Raw genomic sequence first — 24,655 nt, forward strand, 5'->3', positions numbered from 1 at the left:
CCAGAGATGTGCGTGGACCTGCAAGCCATCGCCACCTCCATCAGCTTTGTGGTGCAATGGCTGGACAAAGGGGGAGGGTGAGGCACCTGGAGTCACCAGCAGGTCCTCGGACTCCTCTGACAGGGAGGGGGAAGTGTGCCCTGGAAGGGTAGAGGAGCGCTCTGCAGCATCTGGGGGCTCCTCTCAAGGCCCTCCTGGCGTAGGCGATGCATCCTCTTCCCCTCTGTCAGTGACACCAGCGCATTAGGTAACTGCGATTAGAGAGGTGGCTTCTGCACCTGGGCAGGAGGCTAGCAATATACCTGGGCCCTCCAGGCCTCAGGGAGCCAGAGGACGACCAAGGTCAATAGCCTGAATCCACCTCAGCTGACAGCGCAGAGGGAACACCACGTAGCAGCACATGTAAGTGATTTAAGACGACCACCCAGCTGGACTTGGAGTTCATGGGTTTATTTTGTTAATGTATGCAACCTTGCAATGTTTGTGTTTACAATTAAGTGAACAATAATGCAAACAAGAGGAATCCTTTAATTATTTTGCAGGCCACTGGGCCTTTAAGAGTTCCCTGGCTCTCTCAAGGGGTGTGATGGGGAGGACCACACCAATTGAGGTCAATGCATTCCTCATGCCGCTGTCTAATGTCTTTATGGGTGCAGGTAAATGGTAAAGGCTATCTAGGAAACAGCAACTGCGCTGCAAAAGGTTGCATGGATCTGTAGTATCACATCTCGAGCCTCCCTTGCACATATCTCTTCATGACTTTCCTGCAGTCCCTGGGTTCTTCTTCATGCAGCATTTGGTCAGCATGTTCACCCATATCCTCATCCACAGGAGAGGCTTTGCGTTCCAGGATGTCCTCATGGTTCAAAGTTTCTCCCTTCTGAGTGCCAGGTTGTGCAGAGTACAGCACACCATCACAATACACAAGACCCTTGTAGGGGCATATTGAAGGGTTCACTGGATCTATCCAGGCATCTGAACCATATTCAGAAGCCCTATGGCCTGCTCAATGGTCGCTCGAGTTGTCCTGTGACAGGGATTGTATCCCTCCTCTGGTCAGTGCTTGGGTGCCATATAAGCTTCAGTAGCCACGTCTTCAGGATCGCCCTCATCCTTGAAGGTGTGCAGGGGGCCTGAAAAGGCATGGAACCTGGGACTGCCTTAGTATATCGGCATCACGCCTGTTTCCTGAGAATTGTGTAGGATTTGTTTGCAGACCAGTTGTACATTAAGTGAGTGGAAGCTCTTTCTGTTGATGAAGGCTACTACCTGGTCTGTGGGATCCTTGATGGGCGCAGTCGTTTACAACCTACACCTGAGGGTATCCAGTGAAGGCACCAACCCTATCGCCCTCTCAGCTTGACTGTCCAGCTCAGTGCAAAAGCACAAGTATTAGCTGGCTCTCTTGAATATGACATTGGTTTTCATCCTAATGCAGCGATGAGCCTCAGACTGGGAGATACCACAGATATCTCCAGAAGATCCCTGGAATGATCATGAGGTAGAGAAATTCAGCATTACAGGTGTGATGGAATATAGGTATAATAGGCTTAATTAGGTAGCATTTAGATATAGTTACTATATTATACCTTTTAGAATTAAAGATTGAATAACTGGTCAGTTTTCAGAACTCACTGAAATTCCCCTTTAAGAAGACAGAGTTAAATATTTCAAGGTCCCTGTCAGAATAGAATTTCTGTTGCCAGGGAACTGGAAGAAAAACACACACATTGAAATATCCTGTGTGACATCAGTAAGAGGTTGCAATAAATTTTATTAGTCTATGGGGTTGTTGATGCAGATAAATCACCTCCGGAGGTTGCTTTAAGGTACCCTAAAAAAGGGAATTGTAGATAATAAAATAATAAATGAAAATGGACTTGGAGGAATAAAAGAGGTCAAGTAAACACAATTATAAACATTTTGACCAGATAAATGCTCAGACCTTCAAAAAACAGGAGATTTCCAGTAAAACATTAAGTGGAGCGTTAATGATACTACCAGATTTGGATTTTGAAAGCAAGAAAAACACACTTAGAAAAGTAGCGCCTATATGCCAAGAGGTCATATGACAACTTAGAAATAGTATAAACATGAAAGGTTCTGAGGCAAACACTTAGAAGTGCTGAGTTCCTCAAACAATACTTCTCACTCTATGCCTTATTCAGGGAATTTAAGATAAAGTTTACTTTAAATTTTGATGGATATTCTGGATATTCTAAGATATTTTGCTGTAACATTAGCAAGGTTAAACTTTTGGATTCTATGTTAGAAATAAAAATACATGTTACATCTCTCAATAATATCTGATATCGTGATATACCTATCCACTTAGAAGTCTATTGCATGTTAAATTCTTTAATAAATATATAAAAGGTAATAAATCGTCTCATGTAGTATTCTGTATACAACTACAAAGAACCCCCTCTCTGTGTCTCTTTAAGTGGAGAGATACTTATTGAAGAGAGTACCCAGACCCTGATAATATCTGGGATATTTATGACTTTGCCATAATTATTAAAATTGGCTATCCGAAAGATGGTAATATTTTCTGTTGGTTTTCTTTCTTTGAGGGCAAGCTAGTACCATTCTTTGGACCCAAATAAGTGTCTGAGAATTTGTCTGGTTTAAACTTAATTAAAGGAGATTCATAGGGATGTACTCCTGATTTGGTTTAATCTCTATAAGGGGTTAAAGTCATAAATCACTTCACAGTGACCTTCAGTGTCACCAATATTGGGTGTCCAACCTTTCCCATAGGGCTCAGCTCATCCTACATCATGGCACACAACTCGATGACCACCTCCCTTTCTGGCGGCACTGCTACTCCAACATTTTCAGAAGTTGAGCCTCTGATGGTAGACCCTCTCTGGTGGGTAACCTCTTCTGTGCACCCTTCTGCGCCCTCGTCATCCGTGCTCCTCCAAGGCTGAAGTTCCTGGTGGGCTTTAGGTTGCTGCTGCCCTGCTGCCTGTGGGTGTATCTCCCTCTGTCTCTCTAATGCTCTTCCTCACTGGAGGTCTCAAAGCCTGAGTGAATGAAGCTCATATCAGATAGCTGCACTCCGTTCTCTGGGCCCTCCAACTCCCTCAGTCTATACATACAAGTGGCACGTCTGAGATGATATACCCCTCGTTGTGCTGGCAAGTTTGTCTATGCTTCTGATTGCCAGTTTCGCTGCCACAGTGCTCCACCCACTCCGCCAAGGCACACTACCATTCACATTCAGCACTGACCTCCCACTAATCCACCACCTCCTTACACCTGGCAAGGCTCTGAACCCCGTTGTTTCCGAATGCCCATCATAAAATTAGTAAATCCCAGAAAAATAGGAGTTAATTGTCTGTTTAACTACCTTATCACGTTTCAGCGCGACGTCCTCCCACCAGCCCAGCCGCCGTTTGTAATATCCAGTTGCAATGTTAAGATGTCAGGTTTCTCTCCCAATGCCTTTCATCACAAGATTATGAATCCCCCTGCCTCCCAGCCTGTTGCCAGCAGGCTGGTAAAATCCAGCCCATAGTTTCTGCCTTAATCATTTACTCCAGTAGTAAATTCCACAGCCTAAAAGCTCTATGAAAAGAAGTTTCTCCTGCCCTCTGTTCCAAATATCATACATGTAATCATGTCTCCATGGTTCCTTGTCCTGGACTCAATAATTGGAAACAGTATGCTTCTATCTACCTTGGCCCATCCCACTTCTACAAAATTATCCCATTACCCTGTTCTAATGAAAAAGAGCCAATTTTTCAAGTTTTCCCTGTAGTTGTATTTCTTCATACCATGGGACATCTCAGTGAATCTGTAATGTAACCTATTTAAAGTCTTAATATCCTCCCTATAGTGTGGAGCCCATTACTGCACATAGAATTCTAACATAGGTCTAAATAAGGTGTTATTTAGACTCACCATTGTCTCTTGGTCTTGGGTGCAAATTGTGATATTCTGCCCCCTGTACACAAGTCCAGATCATTTATATAGTTTGAGAAGAGCAATGATCCCAACATAGACTTTGGGTACATTCCTTTAATCTGGAAACCATCTATTAACCATTACTCACTGTTTTAACTTCCGATCCAAGCTGTCACATTTCCTTTAACATCATGCACTTCAGTTTTATCAACAAGGCTTCAATGGAGCACTTTTTGGAAATGCATTTATGCAATTTCCAAGACACCTCTTTTATCCAAGTGTGTTTTATTATAACTTACATATTGTTAAATTAATGGGCAGTTTTATTCCATTTTTCTATTTTGTAGCTAATATGAATGGGTGCCACGGCAATCGCTGATGGCCAGGATAATGCACACATTCGGATAACATCCTCACCAAAGGATTAATGATTGTGGCATAGGTTTAATCACCTAGTTATTGAGAGCTGATTATTAGAAAACACAACAGTCACTGGATACCAAATGTAATTAATATGTTTGGTACCAAACCATTCTATCCTGTTTACTTATACAATGTGTGTAGACCAGGAATTTTGAATTACTGACTGAAATGACTGCTTAATCAACAGGATAAAGCTTGTTGCTCGAGTCTTCAGAACATACACGTATGGATGGATTTTACCTCTGGGGGCAGGAAACAGAAATTGGGACTGTTTCTAGGTCCTGGACAAACCCTTGGGTGTGGGGGGAGAGAACAGTCAATCAACTGTGATTTATCCCCGAGTCAGCCAATTAATGGCCAGAGGGCAGATTCGTTGTCCAATTAAGGACAGCTGGCAAGCTTTCGAAGCTGAAGGGCTAGAGGCTTTCCAGCTTGAAAGGAGCAGCAGGCTGCACTGGGAGGTAAGTAAGAGAGAGGGTGCTTCAAGATGGATGCACCCTTTCCCCAAATTTTTAACATCTTTAATTTAAAAAATAGAGTCAACAGCCACTGTGGTGGGGCTGGGGTTTTGGGGGGGGGGGGGGGGGGAACCCCATCTAGAGGGCCACCTGAGGCTGCTGCAGCACCCAGGCATACAAGGGGGGGGGGGGGTGTCTAGCCCTGCCTGGAATGCTGGACCCCCAGCTTGCCACCAGGTACCCACCTGCAGCCACCTAAACTGGCCCCTGCCAGTGCGGGAACCTGGAGGTTGAGGCAAGTTCCAGTCGGCCTCCTATTTTTAGCCCCCACCTGCCTCTAATGCCAGGCCTGAAGGCCAAAATTCCAGCCCATACTTTCTCAGTTCAGAAATTGTTCTGTCGGCAAAGCGATATGGAGAACTGAATGAGTCATATGAACCTCCAGATATGAGGCTGTGTCATAATTTAATGTTGTCAGCTAATCTTGAGAGTTTTGATATCAAGCTCAAGATGTGTAACAAGCAGCTGTTAAATGACAGATCACTTTTTATTTTCTTTTGGGTGGACGAGGGGATGCAGAGACCAAGTGGGCCACATCAGACACGCCATCTATGACTCAGCAATGACCACCAATGGCAAATGTGAGAAGCGGAATGTAGACTGGTTTCAATCTCATAATGAAGAGCTGGAACCTGTCATAGCCGCTAAGCGCATTGCACTGCTGAACTACAAGAAAGCCCCCAGCGAGTTAACATCCATAGGACTTAAAGCAGCCAGAAGCACTGCACAAAGAACAGCCAGGCGCTGCGCAAACGACTACTGGCAACACCTATGCAGTCATACTCAGCTGGCCTCAGACACTGGAAATATCAAAGGGATGGCATTAAGAGAGCTTATGGGCCAACCATCAAGAAGATTGCCCCCCCCCACTCAAATCTAAATCAGGGGACACAAACACTGACCAATGCAAGCAAATGGACCGCTGGGTCGAGCACTACCTAGAACTGTACTCCAGGGAAAATGTTGTCACTGAGACCGCCCTCAATGCAGCCCAGTCTCTGCCAGTCATGGATGAGCTGGACATACAGCCAACAAAATTGGAACTCAGTGAACTGATTGATTCTCTAGCCAGCGGAAAAGCCCCTGGGAAGGACAGCATTACCCCTGAAATAATCAAGAGTGCCAAGCCTGCTATACTTTCAGCACTGTATGAACTGCTTTGCCTGTGCTGGGACGAGGGAGCAGGACCATAGGACATGCGCGATGCCAATATCATCACCCTCTAGAAAAACGGTGACCGCGGTGACTGCAACAACTACCGTGGAATCTCTCTGCTCAGCATAGTAGGGAAAGTCTTCGCTCGAGTCACTTTAAACAGGCTCCAGAAGCTGGCTGAGCGTGTCTACCCTGAGGCACAGTGTGGCTTTCGAGCAGAAAGATCCACCATTGACATGCTGTTCTCCGTTCGCCAGCTACAGGAGAAATGCCGTGAACAACAGATGCCCCTCTACGTTGCTTTCATTGATCTCACCAAAAGCCTTTGACCTCGTCAGCAGACGTGGTCTCTTCAGACCACTAGAAAAGATTGGATGTCCACCAAAGCTACTAAGTATCATCACCTCATTCCATGACAATATGAAAGGCACGATTCACCTACACTGTTTGGGATCTTCTTCTCCCTGCTGCTCTCACATGCGTTCAAGTCTTCAGAAGAAGGAATTTTCCTCCACTCAAGATCAGGTGGCAGGTTGTTCAACCTTGCCCGTCTAAAAGCGAAGACCAAAGTACGAAAAGTCCTGATCAGGGAACTCCTCTTTGCTGACGATGCTGCATTAACATCTCACACTGAAGTGTGTCTGCAGAAACTCATCGACAGGATTGCAGTTGCCTGCAATGAATTTGGCCTAACCATCAGCCTCAAGAAAATGAACATCATGGGACAGGACGTCAGAAATGCTCCATCCATCAATATCGGCGACCACGCTCTGGAAGTGGTTCAAGAGTTCATCTGCCTAGGCTCAACTATCACCAGTAACCTGTCTCTCGATGCAGAAATCAAAAAGTGGATGGGAAAGGCTTCCACTGCTATGTCCAGACCGGCCAAGAGTGTGTGGGAAAATGGCGCACTGACACAGAACACAAAAGTCCGAGCGCATCAAGCCGGTGTCCTCAGTACTTTGCTCGACGGCAGCAAGGCCTGGACAACGTATGCCAGCCAAGAGCGACATCTCAATTCATTCCATCTTCACTGCCTCCGGAGAATCCTTGGCATCAGGTGGCAGGACCGTATCTCCAACACAGAAGACCTCGAGGTGGCCAACATCCCCAGCATATACACCCTACTGAGCCAGTGGCGCTTGAGATGGCTTGGCCATGTGAGCCGCATGGAAGATGGCAGGATCCCCAAGGACACATTGTACAGCGAGCTCGTCACTGGTATCAGACCCACCGGCTGTCCATGTCTCCGCTTTAAAGATGTCTGCAAACGCGACATGAAGTCCTGTGACATTGATCACAAGTCGTGGGAGTCAGTTGCCAGCGACCGCCAGAGCTGGCGGGCAGCCATAAAGGCGGGGCTAAAGTGTGGCGAGTCGAAGAGACTTAGCAGTTGGCAGGAAAAAAGACAGAAGCGCAAGGAGAGAGCCCACTGCGTAACAGCCCCGACAACCAATTTTATCTGCAGCGCCTGTGGAAGAGTCTGTCACTCTAGAATCGGCCTTTATAGCCACCCCAGGCACTGCTTCACAAACCACTGACCACCTCCAGGCGCTTACCCATTGTTTCTCGAGACAAGGAGGCCAAATAAAAAAAAAAGGTGAGGGTTCACAGTACTATAAAATGCAACACTTGCCTACTTTAGTCACCAAGTATGAACGTCAAGCATTCACAGTTCCTATTCCCATTACTGAGTTATAGAATAAAGTTCCACCTGGACCAGACGAACAACATGCCTACACTTTAACTTCAGAAAGTAATTTGACCCTGTCACCCTCCTACAGCTCTGGGGCCCAGAAAGGGGACTCCATTGTCCAATGTTAGGCAAACATATCGCTCAGCCATCCACTGGGAATTTGTAGGTTATAGGCACTGTTACTCAAGTCAGGGAAAATATCAGACAGTAGGCAGGTACTGGCCCTTCTCGTCCCTCACCTTAGTCATGTTGAAGAAGGTCATTCACCTGCACCAGTACATAATGTGCATGCCACTGCCCAATCTTTGAACTTGCAGATGCAACTGCATACCATTATGGGTCTTATTGGCACTCTGCTGCTGACCCCATCAAAAGCGGCAGGAAGGTAGCGGGTACCAGCCTCCAGCACAAGTTAAGTAATTGCCGGGCTCAGGGGAGGGAACTGGGTATTGGGAGGTGTTGAAACAGGGGAGGTCCCATGTGGGGCCCAGAGAAGCACATTTGCTCCTTCTGGCCCAAAAAGGAACCTTGCGAAAAAAAAGTTGAACTTTCCTTACTGGGCTTCTTCTGGCCCTGGCTACTGCTTCTGGCAAATTTAACCTAGTGCAGAAGCCACCACTGCTCCCCTGCTCAGACCTCTTGTAAAAATAGCAGTCAGGCCCCAGAGACAGCATCAGAGCCTGATCTGCATATTGGAAAAGGACCCTGTTGCATTGGGGCAGTGTCTTTGCTCCTGTTGGCCAGATCAGGGCAGGTTGCCCCTGCGCTATTTTAACTGCGCCGCCACCCATGTGATTACGAGGCACTTAGAATATAATGGTCTGATTGGACAGAGTCAACATGGATTTACAAAGGGGAAATCATGTTTGACAAACTTGTTTAGAGTTTTTTGAGGATGTGGCAGGTGGATAAGAGGGGACCAGTGGATGTGGTGTATTTGAACTTTCAGAAGGCTTTTGATAAAGTTCCACATAGGAAGTTACAAAGCAAAATTCAAGTGCTTGGGATTGGGGGTAATATACTGGCATGGACTGAGGATTGGGTAACAAGCAGAAAACACAGTGTAGGAATAAATGGGTCATTCTTAGGTTGGGAGGCTGTGACCAGTGGAGTACCACAAGGATCAGTGCTTGTGATCCAGCTGTTCACAATCCATATTAATGATTTGGATGTGGAGACCAATTGCAATATTTCCAAGTTTGCGGATGACACAAAACTTGGTGGGAATGTGAGCTGTGATGAGATTGCAAAAAGGCTTCAAGGGGATTGGCATAGGCTGAGTGAGTGGACAAGAACATGGCAGATGGAATGTAATGTGGATAAGAGTGAGGTTATCCACTTTGGTAGGAGGAATGGAGGTGCAGAGTATTTCTTAAATGGTGAGAGATTGGAAAGTGTTGATGTCCAAAGGGACCTAGGTGTCCTTGTTCATAAGTGTCATGCAGACCTCCACCTGCCAAGAATGAGGCATATTAATTTTGTCATATGAACACTGATTTTAAACTGTTGCTGCGGGAAGAAATGACTTGTTAAAGAGATCACCAGACCTTTGACTAGAGGACATTTGCATACTAAGATACGGTGCTTGTGGAGACAAAGCACTACTCCCTGATCCTATGAACCCAAATGGATTTTGATCACCAGACATTGAAGGTGCACGGAAGCAGATTCCAGGGACTGCCAAAATGATACAATCCACAAACGCAGGAGTGTTTAAGCCAGTTAGTCACATGACTGACCTGCTGGCCAACTTGGAGTTGAATTGTGCCACACAGAAAGGAACAGAAGGCAGTTTGCGACTGAAGCTGGAACAAGGATGCCTCTCTCCTGGCTGTCACTCTCTTGCTTTCTCCCAAGCCACCGAACCCATGGAAGACACATAAACCTCAAGAGAGGAAAGACTCCAACATTGAAACAAGTTGAAGCGTGAACTGGGCCCCAACGAATTGCAGGATTTACCGGCAACCAAAGGCTCCACATTGAACTCAAAGGACTGTAATTATAATCCCGATATTGCCTCAGACTTCCCCCCCTTTATTCTTTTCTACTTCTCTGTCTCTATCTGCGTGTGTGTTTATCGCGTATGCATGCTAGCATGGTCGCATCGCATATTTGTAGTCGTTACCCGGATTAGAGTTTAAGATTAATAAACTTGCACCTTTCTTGTTTAAATATAAGGAAACCTGTCTGATTTCTTTGCCTTACAATTGGAGCAGTGAACAAGGATTCACTGAGGGGGAGCTAAAACACGGTTTAATCCTATTACAGTTAAACCAGGCAAAGGCTGAGAGGGAAACCCTAGACCCCTTCTCACCTGGTCGTAACAGTAAGGCACTGAAAGCTAGTATGCAGGTGCTGGCTGTGGGGTCTAGAACCAGGAGACACAATCTCAGAATAAAGGGCATGCCATGTAGGACTGAGATATGAAGGAACTTCTTCACTCAGAGGGTGATGAATCTTTGGAATTCTCTGCCCCAGAGGGCGCTGGGAGCTCAGTCACTGAGTAAGCTCAAGACAGAGATCAATAGATTTCTAGTTGCCAATGACATCAAGGGATATGGGGATAGTGCGGGAATATGGCGTTGAGGTAGACGATCAGCCATGATCAAGAATGGTGGAGCAGGCTCGAAGGGCTGAATGGCCTACTCCTGCTCCTATATTCCAATTTCCGCCAGGCTGGAATGGGGGAGGCAGGTTATTATAATTCTGCCCTATTGGTCTATTCTGTGTGGAGAACATGTATTGAACTTGTCATATATGTCAAGTTTCTGACTGGACAGCTGTGTTTTTATTTGGTATCCCATGACCTTTATTCTACTTTATGTCAGTCCTTCATTCCTATTTCAAGGATAGAAGTTTGCAGTATGCTGCTTGGATAAAGCACATCAATCTCAAATCTTCGCCCATAGGTACAAAAGCAAAATTCTGCTGATGCTGGAAATCTGAAATAAAAACAGAAAATGCTAGAAGTACTCCACAGATGCTGCCAGACCTGTTGAGAGAGAAATAAATAGAGTTAACATTTGAGGTCAATTACCTTTGACATTGACCAGGTCATCAAGCTGAAACATTCACTCAGTTTCTCTCTCCACAGATGCTGCCAGACCTGCTGAGTCTTTCGAGCATTTTCTGTTTTTAGTTCTCATAGGTTGTGCCCTTCTTGCTCTCTTTGTACTCTATGTCGTGCTTTCAAACAGACACCAACTAACATTTGTGCCATACCCAGATAGCTTTTCAATTCTGCGAAAACACTTCCAACACCAGCACTCCCTTAGTATCCCTCAAAAACACTGCAGAAATGAGATATAATTCAACCAGTTTCACAAAGCATATGGTACAAGCTAACTATGTTGATAAAACTCATTTATATTGTTTAATGATACATCACCATGCCTCAGTATGATATAACTGTGCATAAGAAATATTGTCACATAAAAAGAAAACCTGATATGAATAAGCTTTTTTGACATCAGTCTGCCAGTGATAATAAAATATGCAGCATTACTCAAGGTGATTGGCCCATTATTAGGTATGGAACCAAATACTGTTTTTCTTACAGAACTAGTGAAATTTGTCCAACACTTCATTAAACTCATGCTGGCAAATATAAGCGGGTATTAATGTGCAGTTGCACTTTTAAGGCAAGGTCACCAATTTTCCAACTGGTGCCAAAAGGATTGCGGGGGTGAAATTCATCTCGTCAGTAGCGCAGAACAGATGATAATCAGTTTATACGGAGTCAAAGGAAAAGAACAATGGGCGGGATGTAAAACAGGCAGCTGATTCACAATCACCCATTTTACTTTATCATCCTATACCTATTTCACTGCTATATTGTAAGAAGTATATTTTCATAACCTGGGGTCACTGGGATAAAAAGGAAATACAGTAGATAATCAAAAGACATCAAAATAAGATTTTAAACAAGAGGTTTCTGTAGCAAGCAGCAATCTACCTAAAGGGAAATGCAGTCATACAATAAGCTACCATGGCAGAGACTATTGGAGGGAAAAATCTTCAATTAAACTCGAGCCAATTTTTAAAATGATAGCACAGCTGCAAAAGCATTTTATACAAGGGCATCTCTGAGCAAACAGATAGCTATACACTTCCTTATTCAGCCCCATTAATTGTACCGAGCACTGGAGATGTAAATCACTGAACCACAGTTTTAGATGGAGTGACATTGGTTTTATGCAATAAACCATGAAAAGGTGGTTCAGAACTTACACAGTTAGAAGAAAACCACAGGAAAGCGAAGGAAGAAATGATTAAAACATTATGGCATAAAATAAGCCGTCAAAACTAATTGCTTGGGAATATCAGTACATTTTGCAATCCTGTTTAATACTGTGAAATGTAACTTCAAAGAATGTAAATGAAGATATTCCAATAATGTTACAGTTCTGTCAGCAAGCCATTAGCAGATATGATGGATTACTTACAGTAGCACAAACCAGTGGCAATCTATCAACTTGCTTTAATTAAACAGACTTACATTTCAAATGAAAATGCTGGCTTTGAAAAATTGAAAATCAAAGAATAGGGGAAAATTAAGCTCAAAGAAGCTTGCTTATAAGCTGATTAGACCACAAATCTAACCAGTAAACAACCTTTACTGCTGGCTTTTGAAAAGTAACTGGGAAAAAAAATGCAATCCAAAACTATGATCGTATTCTGAAGTGAGATTGTTGACCAGATTAACTTCAGTACATCCAATGTCAGCTCATGGTAAACAGTGCAATAACCACTAACACATTGTTACTGTTACTGTAATTGGCATGCAAACTCTTACAGAAGATGGCTTCTTTCTAATCGGTTTCCTTTATTTTGATCTGGAATGTGGTGCCTATTTTTAGGTGACAACAGACAACACGCTATCAAGGATTGCAATATAGGTAAAGCATTTGTATGTGTAAGCATGTACACTGTTAAAGTATGGGGTTAGAGAGCAACAATGGAGTCACAATGAACTCGTATTAACAAATAATCTGACAAGTCAAATTGAAGGGGTAACATTAAGAATGGGGTGAGGGAATACAATTTTCACTAATACCTTAAGATGGCCAGTAGAGCAAAATACTGTGGATGCTGGAAATTTGAAATAAAAACAGAAAATTCTGGAAATACTCAGCAGGTCAGGCAGCACCTATGGAGAGAGAAAAGCAGAGTTAACGTTTCAGGTAGAGGACCTTTCAAGTTAACACAGATGGAATAACATTATAACATATATTTTGGACCCTTCAGTGTGTGAATGCCTTGCGTACCTAGCTGTGCATTATCCTACTTTTATTTCAGATTTCCAGCATTCCAGTCTTACCTTTTAATCTATTCTGTATTATCCTGTCTACATAACGAGTAAAACATGCGTGGGAGGAATTTAGCGCCCATAATATTCAGTCAAGGTGTTATATGAAAGCTACGGTTCATGATTTTATTATGGTATTAAAGTATCTTCTCACTGCTGCTTCAGTGTTTTGAGACCAAAATTTTATTCTCATTTAACCATTATCTGTATGCTTCATGTGACAAAATGGGGTGTGATAACAGAATTAATACATTGCAAGTCACAAAGATTTCTAACACAAGCTTCAGCTGCCGGGAATGCAGAAAAAAGGGGAAAAAAAGACTTGCATTTATATAGCACCTTTCAGGACCACTGGACATCTCAAAGCGTTTTACAACCAATGAAGTACTTATTGAAGTGCAGTCATTGTTCCAATGAGCAGCCAAGATCCCACATACAGCAATGTGCTATTGACCAGGTAATCTGTTCTTGTGATGTTGATCGAGGGATAAATATTAGCCAGGACACCAGGGATAACTCCCCTGCTCTTCTTCAAAATAGTGCCATATGATCTTTTACATCCACCCGAGCAAGCAGATGGGGCCTCAGTTTAGCGCCTCATCCGAAAGACAGCACCTCAACAGTGCAGCACTCCCTCAGTACTGCATTGGAGTGAGAGCCTTGATTATTTTGCTTAAGCCCTGGTGTGGAACGTAAACCCCGACTTCTGACTCAGAGGCGAGAGTGCTACCAAAACCTGTCCATACAGTTGTAACATCCTATTCAAAGATTGCCTACTTCTGCCTCCATAAGATCACCAATCTCCACCCCCACTTCAGTCCACCTGCTGCGGAACTACTCATCCATATCTCTGTCACCTCTAGACTCAACTGTTCTCGTGCCCTCCTGGCCAGCCTTCTATTATCTAGACCCTTATACTCATCCTATTCTGCACCATGTCCCATTTACCTACCAACTGACCTCGCTGACATATATTAGCTTCTAGTCCCCCAATGGTTCAAATTTAAATTCTCATCCTCACATTTAATTCCCTTCATTGTCTTATCCTCCCCTAACTCTGTAAACTCCTCCAGCTCTGCAACCCTCTGTCTCAAATTCTCTACTTCTCTAACTCTTGCCTTTTGTGTATCCCTCTCTCTTTTTGCCCCACCAATGATGGCCATGTCTTCATCCATGCTCTGAAATACCCTGCCTCAGCACTTCCAACTCCCTCTTTCTCTTTAAGGCTCTTCCTAAAGCCCACTTCTTTGACCAAGCTTTTTCTACCATTCCAATATCCCCTTCTTTTGCTTGGTATTTTTTTGCTGATTGCTGATTATACCTATGGCAAAGTTGTCATTAAATGATCATAAACTCATGCACTGCAGAAAACCAGGATTTTAAATATGCGGTGTTGATTGACAATACTCCACAACAAATACCCCTTATAAGCAAGTCCTTTAATATTTTCTACACACGAATCTTTAATGTTTAAACTATGATAACAACAACTTGCATTTGCATAGCACATTTAACGCAGCAACATATCCCAAGATGCTTCACAGGAGCATTAGCAAACGAAATTTGACACTCAGCCACATTAGAAAATATTAGGACAGGGGACCAAAAACTTGTCTGAAAAGGTAGGTTTTAAGGAGCGCCTTAAAGGAGTAGAGGGAGGTAGAGAGGCAGAGAGGTTTAGGCAGAGAATTCCAGAGCTTAGGACCGAGGCAGCTGAAGCCAAGGTGGTGCGATGGAAATCAGAAATGCACAGAGAAACTATAGTATATGATAGTAACTAGTCAGGTGAAATCCTCATGGATAAACTGCACGAGATCCTGTGCCACCGAGGCTCCCCTGCTGGAAGACATAAAAAAAGCAGGCGCTTTGCTGTGGGAAATTCACATGGTTCAAACCCATAGATCACAATAACATTTGAGGCTTGCAACAGCATTTCAGCAACCTCTCCAAAAAATAAGGTAGGGAACTATATCTCAAATTTTACTTATTCTTATTAAGGTATCTTTTATATCCTGTTTTTAATATCTAGCACACATCTGTAACATGAAGCCAAATCGTATAACAAACTCATGGACCACAACTAAGATTCATAATCTTAATGAATGTCTTTGCCCCTCCCCTAATGCATCATGACTCGGGTGGGAGCTTAGATAATAAATTAACAGTGAAGTTCAACTGTTATATGCTAGAAATGATACATTTGTTAAAAAGCTTTTATACAAGCATGGACTAGAATCAGAGAATGGTTACAGCACAGGAGACTATTTTACTCATCGTGTCTGTGCCTGCTCTCTGAAAGAGTTACTCAGTTAGTCCCACTCCCGTCTTTTCACTGTAGCCCCTGCAATTTTTTTCTCTTTAGATAATTGTCTCATTCTCTTTTGAAAGCCACAATTGAATGTGCCTGCACTACACTGTTAGGCAGTGTATTCCAGATCCTAACTACTTGCTGCGTAAAAAAGCTTTTCCTCATGTCACCTTTTGCCAATCACCTTGAATCGGTGTATTCTGGTTCAAGAACCTTCCACCAACGGGAATAATTTCTCCCTATCTACTGTGTTCAGACCCTTCATGATTTTGAAAATCTCTATCAAATCTACTCTCAATCTTCTCTTCTACATAGAGAGCAGCCCTAATTCGCCAATCTATCCTTGTAACTGATGTCTCACATCCCTGGAACCATTCTCGTAAATTTTTTCTGCACCCACTTCAGTGCCTTCACATCCTTCCAGTGTTTTCTAAAAGTTCACCATAATTTCCTTGCTTTTGTACTCAATGTCTCTAATTATAAAACCCAGGATCCTGTATGCCTTATAAATGGCTTTTTCTACCTAACTTGCCAACTTCAATGATTTGTGCACATCTAGCTCTCGGTCTTTCTGCTCCTGCACCCCCTTTAGAATTATATCCTTTATTTTACATTGCCTTTCCTTGTCCTGCTACCAAAGCGTGTCACTTTACATTTCTCTGCATTAAATTACATCTGCCACCTGTCCGCCCATTCCACCAGCCCGTCTATCACTACCCTTCTCACAGTTCACAACACTTCCAAGTTTTGTGTCACCTGCAAATTTTGAAATTGTGCCCTGCACATCCAAGTCTAGGTCATTAATATAAATCAAGAAAAGCACGGTGCCGAATACCGACCTCTGGGGAACCCCATTATATACCTTTCTCCAAGCCGAAAAACAACTATTCACACTACCCTCTAATTCCTGTCACTCAGCCAACTTCATATCCTGTCTCTTTTATTCAATGGGCTTCAACGATGCTGACATGTCTATTACGTAGCACTTTATCAAATACCCTTTGGAAGTCCATATATATCACATCAATTGCAGTACCCTCATTAATCCTCTCTGTTACTTCATTGAAAAACTGAACCAAATTAGTTAAACACAACTTGCCCTTAACCAATCCATGCTGGCTGTCCTTAATTAATCCAGGCCTGTAATTACTGGGCTTATTCTTACATCCTTTTTTGAACAGAGGTGCAACTTCTGCAATTCTCCAGTCTTCTAGCACCACCCCTGTATTTCCGGAGGATTGGAAGATTATAGCTAGTGCCTCCACAATTTCCACCCTTACTTCGCTCAGTATCCTTGGACTGCATGAGATGCATCCTGGTAACTTTTCAATTTTAAGTACAGCCAGACTTTCTAATACTTACTAATCAATTTTTCACCCATCCAGTATCTCAACTACCTGCTTTTTCACTAAGACTTTGGCAGCTTTTTTTTCCCTCGGTTAAGACAGTTGCAAAGTAGTAATTTAGTACCTCATCCTCCATGTGTAAATCCCCTTTTTATTCCCCAATTGGCCCGACTCCCCCTTAACCAGCTTTTTACTATTTATGTGCCAAGAGAAGACTTTTGGATTCCCTTTTATGTTGGTTGCTAGTCTCTTCTCATATTCTCTCTCTGCTTCTCTTATTTGTTTTTTCACTTCTCTTCTGAACTTTCTATATCCAACCTGGTTCTCACTTGTATTCGTCGTCCAGGGAGCCCTGGCTTTGTTTGTTCTACAGTTCCCAATCATGGGAATATATCTGGACTGTACCTGAACTACCTTCGCTTTAAAACAAGATTTTTCATTCTGGAACTTTCCTCCAAAACAAGAAGCTGGCCTGATGTTTGCAGATGATAATGGCACGGGCAGCAGATAAACGAGGAAGAGGAGGGGGCCAAGGATAGATTTACTGGGGTCTCCAGAGGTAACTGTACCATTGCTGGAGATGATCTGGCTATGATTGAATAGGCCAAAGTCAAACCAAGCGAGGGCAGTTTCTCTGAACTGCACAATTGAGAGGCACGAGAGGAGGACAGGGTGATCGAGTGCATCAAGGGTTGCACGGAAGTCAAGGAGGAGAAGGGACAATGCACCACAGTCACAATAAACCATTTAAACTTGCTACTATATCTAAAGTTAAACATGTTATTGGGTGATTCACATTAGTTTAGGGACACTAATAAGACAGGACTGGCTCACAATATTATTAAACTCTATTTTTCTCATGTTCCCCAATTACCGTCCACTAAAATTACAGACAAGCGATATGCCTGCAGGCCTCTAGAAATGCTGCATTGCATTGGGCCGCTGTCCCACAGTTTTGGATGCATCTTTTGCTTAGCACCTTCCCTGACAGCAAAGCTGAGATGAGGAAAGGGCTGTCGGGGGAAAACATAAAGCATGTATATTTAACTGTGCTTGCATAACTGGAATGTTTAGGTAAAAGAGAACATTTTCTGAGCACCATGTATCAGTGCCAGTCTCTCTTTAAGAATCAATGTCAAATAAGGGCTTAGAAACTTTGCCATCAATTACATGACTTGGGCTTTTGACAGTTACTTGTTGATCTTTCAGCATCTGATGAGTATCATGTGCTCTGTTTCTGACTCGTATTATGTCACTGATCTAGGAATGCTGCAGACCAAACTGTATTCCTGTAAAAACTGCAAGAGTCTACAACTTTGATCCAGGCAATACTGTAGTAACAGATAATTTTCATTGGTCTAAACTTCAGATGGAACAAATGGTATGCCTTTATTATAGCACTTGAGCATCAACATCCCTTGCAGCTGCACCACAATGGGGTGCATTTGCAATAAACAAAAAGCAACTAAGATTTTGTAATAAAAACAGCTGTGGGCAGCATAACCAATACGTGACTTGGCCAAAGACAGGCTGTGGCACAGCCAACAAGCACTTCAATGATGTTAAGGCTTCAATGTGTCAGCTGTGACTCAGTTGGTAGCACTCTGAGTCACAAGGATCTGGATTTAAGTTTCACTCCAGAATTTGAGCACAAAAATCAAGGCTCATACTCCAGTGCACTACTGCAGATATACTGCCCTGTCAGAGATGCTGCCTTTCAGATGAGACATTAAACTGAGGCCTGATCTGCTTGCTTAGGTGGATGTAAAAGATCCCAAGGCACTACTTTGAAGAATAGCAAAGGAAGTTATCCCTGGTGTCCTGGCCAATATGTATCCCTCAATCAACCTCACAAAAAACAGATTATCTAGTCATTATCATATTACTGTTTGTGGGAGCTTGCTGTGCGCAACTTGGCTGCCATGTTTCCTACAACAGTGACTATACTTCAAAAGTACTTCATTGGCTGCAAAGCACCTTGAGACATCCAGTGGTCGTGAAATGCGCTTTATAAATGCAAGTCTTTTATTCCTGCAAAGGCAGGCTAACAATCCCATCACCGACATGACAAACCTTGAACGGTGAAAAATAACAGGAAAATACACGTCAGAGCAGGGAATCGAATTATCAGTGAGACTTTTTTAAATACACCAATATCACATCAATGAAAGTAGTCAGGTTCATTAAGAAAGCCGTCACTGATAAATCCAAATGGAATTTGGGTGAAACCTTGTTACCCAGAGTGGTTAGAATATGAAACCTGCTACCACATGGAGTAGTTGAAGCAAACTGCTTTAAGAGGAAGCTGGAAGAGTGCAGAGGAAGGAAGGGATAGCAGTATATGCAGATCAAGTTAGATGAAGTAGAGTGGGAAGAGGCTAATCTGGGAAGAAAAAAAAGACAGACAAGCTTGTTCACCCAAGTTGCCACAGTAATGGTCTTATGTGTATTCTTAATTGCATAGTAAATTCCAATGTATATTGTTTTAGGCCTTGGCAGCAGAAGAACCCTGACAATATGCAACACGTTGTTCATTAGCATACCATGCAGATATTTTGTCTAATGGCCTGGAGTTTCCGTTTTATTGCACCGGTATTTTTGGCACAATTTGGCCAAAATTGGCATAACCAAGTGTCATGCTAGGCCCCCACCTGCCAAGAATGAGGCACATCAATTTTGTAATTAACATTGATTTTTAACTGGTGATGGAGCGAGGAAATGACTTGTTAAACAGATCAGCCGTGGCTGGAAAAAAAATTGGACATACTAACAGACATCGAAGGTGAGGAAGTGTATTCCAGGGCCTGCTAAGGAGGATATAATCCACAAGGGCCAGGACAGATTAGACCAGCAGGTCACATGACTACCTGGCTGTTCCAAGGTTTTCTTTTGAACTGGCCACAGAGAGTTTGAATTCAGTGTGCCTGTCTGCTCCCATCTCGTTCTCACAAGCCTCTGAATCCACTGAAGTCGCATGAACCCCAAGAGAGAAAAGTCTCCTACAGTGAACAAGGTTTAAGAAGAATACTGAGACCCAATGAAAAGCAAGATCTACCTACAATCAAGGACTCCACAGTGAGCACGAAGAACTGGAACTGTTCAGATATTGCCTCAAATGTTTCCACTTTATTTTACTTCTGCTCCTTTCTGTCTCTATTTGCACGTGTGTATCGCGTATGCATGCTAGCGTGAGCGCGTCGTGTATCCGTAGGCGTCAACAGAATTAGAGTTTAAGTTTAACAAATTTCAACTTTTCTTCTTTAAACCTAAGAAAGCCTATTTATGCTGTTTTTTTTGCCTTATAATTGGAAAGTCTTCTTTGGCCTCCTTATCTCGAGAGACAATGGGGAAGCGCCTGGAGGTGGTCAGTGGTGTGTGGAGCAGCGCCTGGAGTGGCTATAAAGGCCAATTCTAGAGTGACAGGCTCTTCCACAGGTGCTGCAGAAAAATTTGTTTGTCGGGGCTGTTACACAGTTGGCTCTCTCCTTGCGCCTCTGTCTTTTTTCCTGCCAACTGCTAAGTCTCTTCGACTCGCCACACTTTAGCCCCGCCTTTATGGCTGCCCGCCAGCTCTGGCGAACGCTGGCAACTGACTCCCACGACTTGTGATCAATGTCACAGGACTTCACGTCGCATTTGCAGACGTCTTTAAAGCGGAGACATGGACGGCCGGTGGGTCTGATACCAGTGGCGAGCTCGCTGTACAATGTGTCTTTGGGGATCCTGCCATCTTCCATGCGGCTCACATGGCCAAGCCATCTCAAGCGCCGCTGACTCAGTAGTGTGTACAAGCTGGGGATGTTGGCCGCCTCGAGGACTTGTGTGTTGGAAATACGGTCCTGCCACCTGATGCCAAGTATTCTCCGGAGGCAGCGAAAATGGAATGAATTGAGACGTCGCTCTTGGCTGACATACGTTGTCCAGGCCTCACTGCCATAGAGCAAGGTACTGAGGACACAGGCTTGATACACTCGGACTTTTGTGTTGTGGTGAACAAGGATTCGCCAAGGGGGAGCTAAAAACACGACGTGTTTAAAATTAAACCCTGCTACAGTAAGACCAGGTGAAGGCTAAGAAGAACCCCTTGACACCTTTCTCACCTGGTCGGAGCACCAAGCCAAACGATAAAGGAATTTTAAGCACAATTTGCGTTCAGCACAAGAAGTTTCTGTGCTTTATAAAACATTGTGGTGGGAGCAGGACCCGCCCACACTATTGGCCATAGCCCCAGGATGAATTAATCACCTTTGGGAGATTCTGCTTAATGCACTCATTAGCAGGTCTTCAGGAAGGCTTTAAAAATGAAGCTGGTTCTTTTGAGCACAAGTAGACTAACAGGAATGTTTTAAAACCTTTAAATGTAATTTTTCTTCTAAATTTACTAAGAAACAGAATAATGTACCCCAATATAACTAGAGAAAAAAAAAAAGTTTTATATATATATATATGTTTGAAAAATGAATTTCAGTAATTCAAAAATCAGGTTACTTAGAGGTGGTGGATTGACACTGCTTAAAAGTGCTTAATTTCTGTGATAAACCTATTTTCGGCTGTTTTAACCAAACTTCAAGTTACCATTTTATGAAGGAAATCCCTTTAAAAGCAAAAAAAAAATCACATTTTAAAACACTACCAGTTGCACTGGTGCATGGTAGATTTAGCGTTCAGCCGATATGCAAATGGTTTCAGCAGAAACTCGAGGGAAAAATTCTTTTCAAAGCAGGGGCAATTTGCATTAGAATTTGGAATTGTACCCATCGCAGATTTTCTTAGTCAATGGCCTGCTCTACGTAAAGAGGTTTAGATTGGAAATGACAATGCTTTTTGGTACCTGATATAGAGCAGTTCCAAGAAGTGAACAATGATGGCCCACTGAAGGATCATCACTCAAATCACTGAGGGTAATCTGTACAGAGAAACTGTATCATGAATAACGAGAGGAAACAATCAAGCCCCCGTGTGGATTAAAGGTTTAAAATGAGGCAGCGTCGCACTGCTATAACACTGACCTATTCTTAAAGAATAAATTCAGCATAATTAATTGTTGTATTAATTAATGCAATTGATTGAGTACAAAACTGGAACTGTGCTTACAGGTTCTGCCGTTAAGAAGGGGCTGGATCATCGCACAGCGTGATTGTGACAGTGCATCTCAGTCCAACTTGTTCATGGAGCATTGGTGACTAATGTAGGTATAATAAAAAGGAGCCAATGGATTTCTTTCATTCCAGCTGCCGGTGAAAAGCTGCCGAATATGAAGGAATCCATTTTTGTTTAAATTTTTCAGGACAAAGTGTGGTTCCACATGTGCTGGCTGCCCTCTCAGTGGTAACTCATGGGCAGGGCTACAGTGAGCACTGGCAGCCCATTTAATCATGGGCTGTGTTATGATCCCTGTGGAGACCAACAAACCAAAAGAACTGAATTTACTGAACGACCCCAATAAAAACCAAATGGACAAGATTTTACTTTTATCACTTTTACTTTATCAAACCAAAATCAACATAAATTAAACATGCATTACCAGACAAATCACGGTCAAGATATTAAAAATTCCACATTCACTATCAGAGACAACAAAGATGGATCTCACGGATTTACTGGACAGTGCACTCAGCATGTACGGTACCAAATTACAGTCACACGGTTCTTCAAAACTCTAAAATTCCTCACGTAGGTCTCAAAATCCTGTCTTCCAAGATGCAGCCACCAACTCCCAACTGAAAGCAGTTCCCTTTAATTCCGAACTCCACAGATTCAGTCTTCACCAAAAAAAAGAGTAGTTCTCCAGAACTTTCTTAGCTCTGCTCACGACGCAGTTGATGACGTGCACCCACCAGTATTACCTTTATCCGTGCCCTTCTGTGACAAGCCTGTGTCCTGTATGGCCAGGTCTAGTTAATCAGTTCCTCGAAATAACAGAAACTGATCCTAGATCCAGTCTTCACTTTTTTCAACCTGCCTGTAAAATGCACCTTTCTGCCATCTGAGCTTGGATGGCTGTCTCCATTTTATCTGGTTCCAACCCATTTCAGCTCCCCCAGAATCCTGAAGTTTTGGTTTCAATTTTTGTTAGGACAGTCTGTTCCAAAAAAAGAAACTGTGTGTGCAATCAGGGTCAGTGCACCTAACAGAACATTCAACAATTCATCCGTTCAGCAGACAACTCACACATGCTCCCCATAATCCCACAGACCACAGATTACATGACAGCTTTCAATGCAAAGTCTGATCCCATGCACATCCATTGTGTACTGTCCAGCCTCAATAGTGACCTGAAGCAGGAATCCTGGACATTTTCCTCTCTCCAGCCGAGGGGCCAGTTGTAGTAGTCCACTAGCTATCATCAGCAAACTCAGCACAGTCAGCAAGGTTCAGCACCACAGCAGCAGCAGATATAACTACTCAGCTATGGGCATCCCCAAATACAACATTAATTTCTGTAGTTACTGGTGAGCATTACAAAGCAGAGGTAGACTTAAATCAAAATAGTTATCGGATTGTAAATTTTTTGAAGAATTAAAAGCAATGTCCTGTTGAATTTTTTTTTTGTTGGAGTGAAACAAGCCTCTGTGGAAGTTTGAAAAGGCAACAGATGGATCATCTGATGCAGCCAAAGCTGGTGCTCAGTTGTGCAATTTTAGTATTGGATGCTCGGTCTGGATAAAAATCTCCACAAGAAAAGGCCACCACCTCTTCAAAAGAAGAACGTTGAAAAGTTTCAAATAACTCATTTTATTTCACATGGACTTTTCAACTAGACGACCAGTATTGTTAACTCAAAGTAAACTGCTTAAAGCATTAAAAGATAGAGTTGCTATAAGTTCAGCTCCTAGGCTCAGGGATCATTTCTCAACATTTCAATGCATGGTAGCTTAACAAACACTTTCTTGATTCATATATGCAGGAATCCTTACAGTATTTGATTGAATACATATAGTGCATTTTGAAATTTCAACTCACTCATCTTCCTGAAAGAATTTTCTCTTTCACTCACAAAGCAAAATTCAATTGGGACTTTACTTTCTCTCCAAGTGGAGGGCTTTCTGTTTAAGCTCCAGGACTTGATTAGCTGTACAGTTCTCTATTTGTTTCCACTTTATTGTTCCGTGTAGTATAGTTCAGTAGTTGAGAAGGGATTCTGCAATCTCGTGCTCTCAGCGGATCTTAGGAAAATACAGGCTGTATGCAAGAGGTGCTTTCTCTGAGCACTGGGAGATCAAAATGCAAATGATATGAAACTTAAAGCATTGTGAACTGTGAGGAGGATAGTGTAGAACTTCAAAAGGACATAGACAAATTGATGGAATGGGCCGACAGGTGGCAGGTGAAGTTCAATGTGGAGAAATGTGAAGTTACTCATTTTGGTAGGAAGAACATGGAGGGCCACTATAAAATAAAGGGTACAATTCTAAATGGGTGCAAAAGCTGAGGGACCTGGGGGTATATGTGCATAAGTCATTGAAGGTGGCAGAACAGGTTGAGAGAGTGGTTAAGAAAGCATACAGTATCCTGGGCTTTAATATTAGGGGCATGGAGTACAAGAGCAAGGAAGTTATGTCGAACTCATATAAGACAGTAGTTCAGCCTCAGCTGGAGTATTGCGTCCAGTTCTGGGCACCGCACTTTAGGAAAGATGTGAAGGCATTGGAGAGAGTGCAGAAAAGATTCATGAGAACGGTTCCAGGGATGAGGAACTTCAGTTATGAAGATAGATTGGAGAAGTTAGGACTGTTCTCCTTGGAAAAAAGGCTGAGAGGAGATTTGGTAGAGGTATTCAAAATCATGAGGGCTCTGGACAGAGTAGATAGAGAGAAACTGTTCCCACTCGTGGAAGGATCGAGAACAAGAAGGCACAGAATTAAAGTAATTGGTAACAGCAGCAAAAACAACACGAGGAAAAGTTTTTTCACACAGTGAGTGGTCGAGAGTTTGGTGGAGGCATGTTCAATTGAAGCATTCAAAAGGGAATCAGACTGTTATCTGAAA

At 43.0% G+C, this 24,655-nt stretch overlaps 1 protein-coding gene and 1 long non-coding RNA gene across 5 annotated transcripts in view; one reads left to right on the forward strand and one right to left on the reverse strand.

Annotated features, from left to right (window-relative positions):
* dok6 (docking protein 6) overlaps positions 1-24,655 on the reverse strand; it is a 506,642-nt gene that overhangs the window by 407,191 nt on the left and 74,796 nt on the right. Inside the window, exon 1 of one of the 4 annotated variants that reach the window (XM_068032347.1) lies at positions 3,356-3,440. The exons of the other annotated variants lie outside the window; for them this stretch is intronic. The gene's annotated coding sequence lies outside the window, so the exon portion shown is untranslated. Of the gene's footprint in view, positions 1-3,355; positions 3,441-24,655 lie in introns of those variants that run through there. 4 annotated transcript variants of the gene reach the window in all.
* Positions 12,562-24,655, forward strand: part of LOC137370138 (uncharacterized) — a 67,373-nt gene continuing 55,279 nt past the window's right edge. Inside the window, exons 1-2 of the long non-coding RNA XR_010975090.1 lie at positions 12,562-12,602; positions 21,763-21,854. This is a non-coding gene — a long non-coding RNA (uncharacterized lncRNA). The remainder of the gene's footprint in view (positions 12,603-21,762; positions 21,855-24,655) is intronic.

Source organism: Heterodontus francisci, chromosome 5 (genome assembly GCF_036365525.1).
Source record: "Heterodontus francisci isolate sHetFra1 chromosome 5, sHetFra1.hap1, whole genome shotgun sequence".
Taxonomy (NCBI): domain Eukaryota; kingdom Metazoa; phylum Chordata; class Chondrichthyes; order Heterodontiformes; family Heterodontidae; genus Heterodontus; species Heterodontus francisci.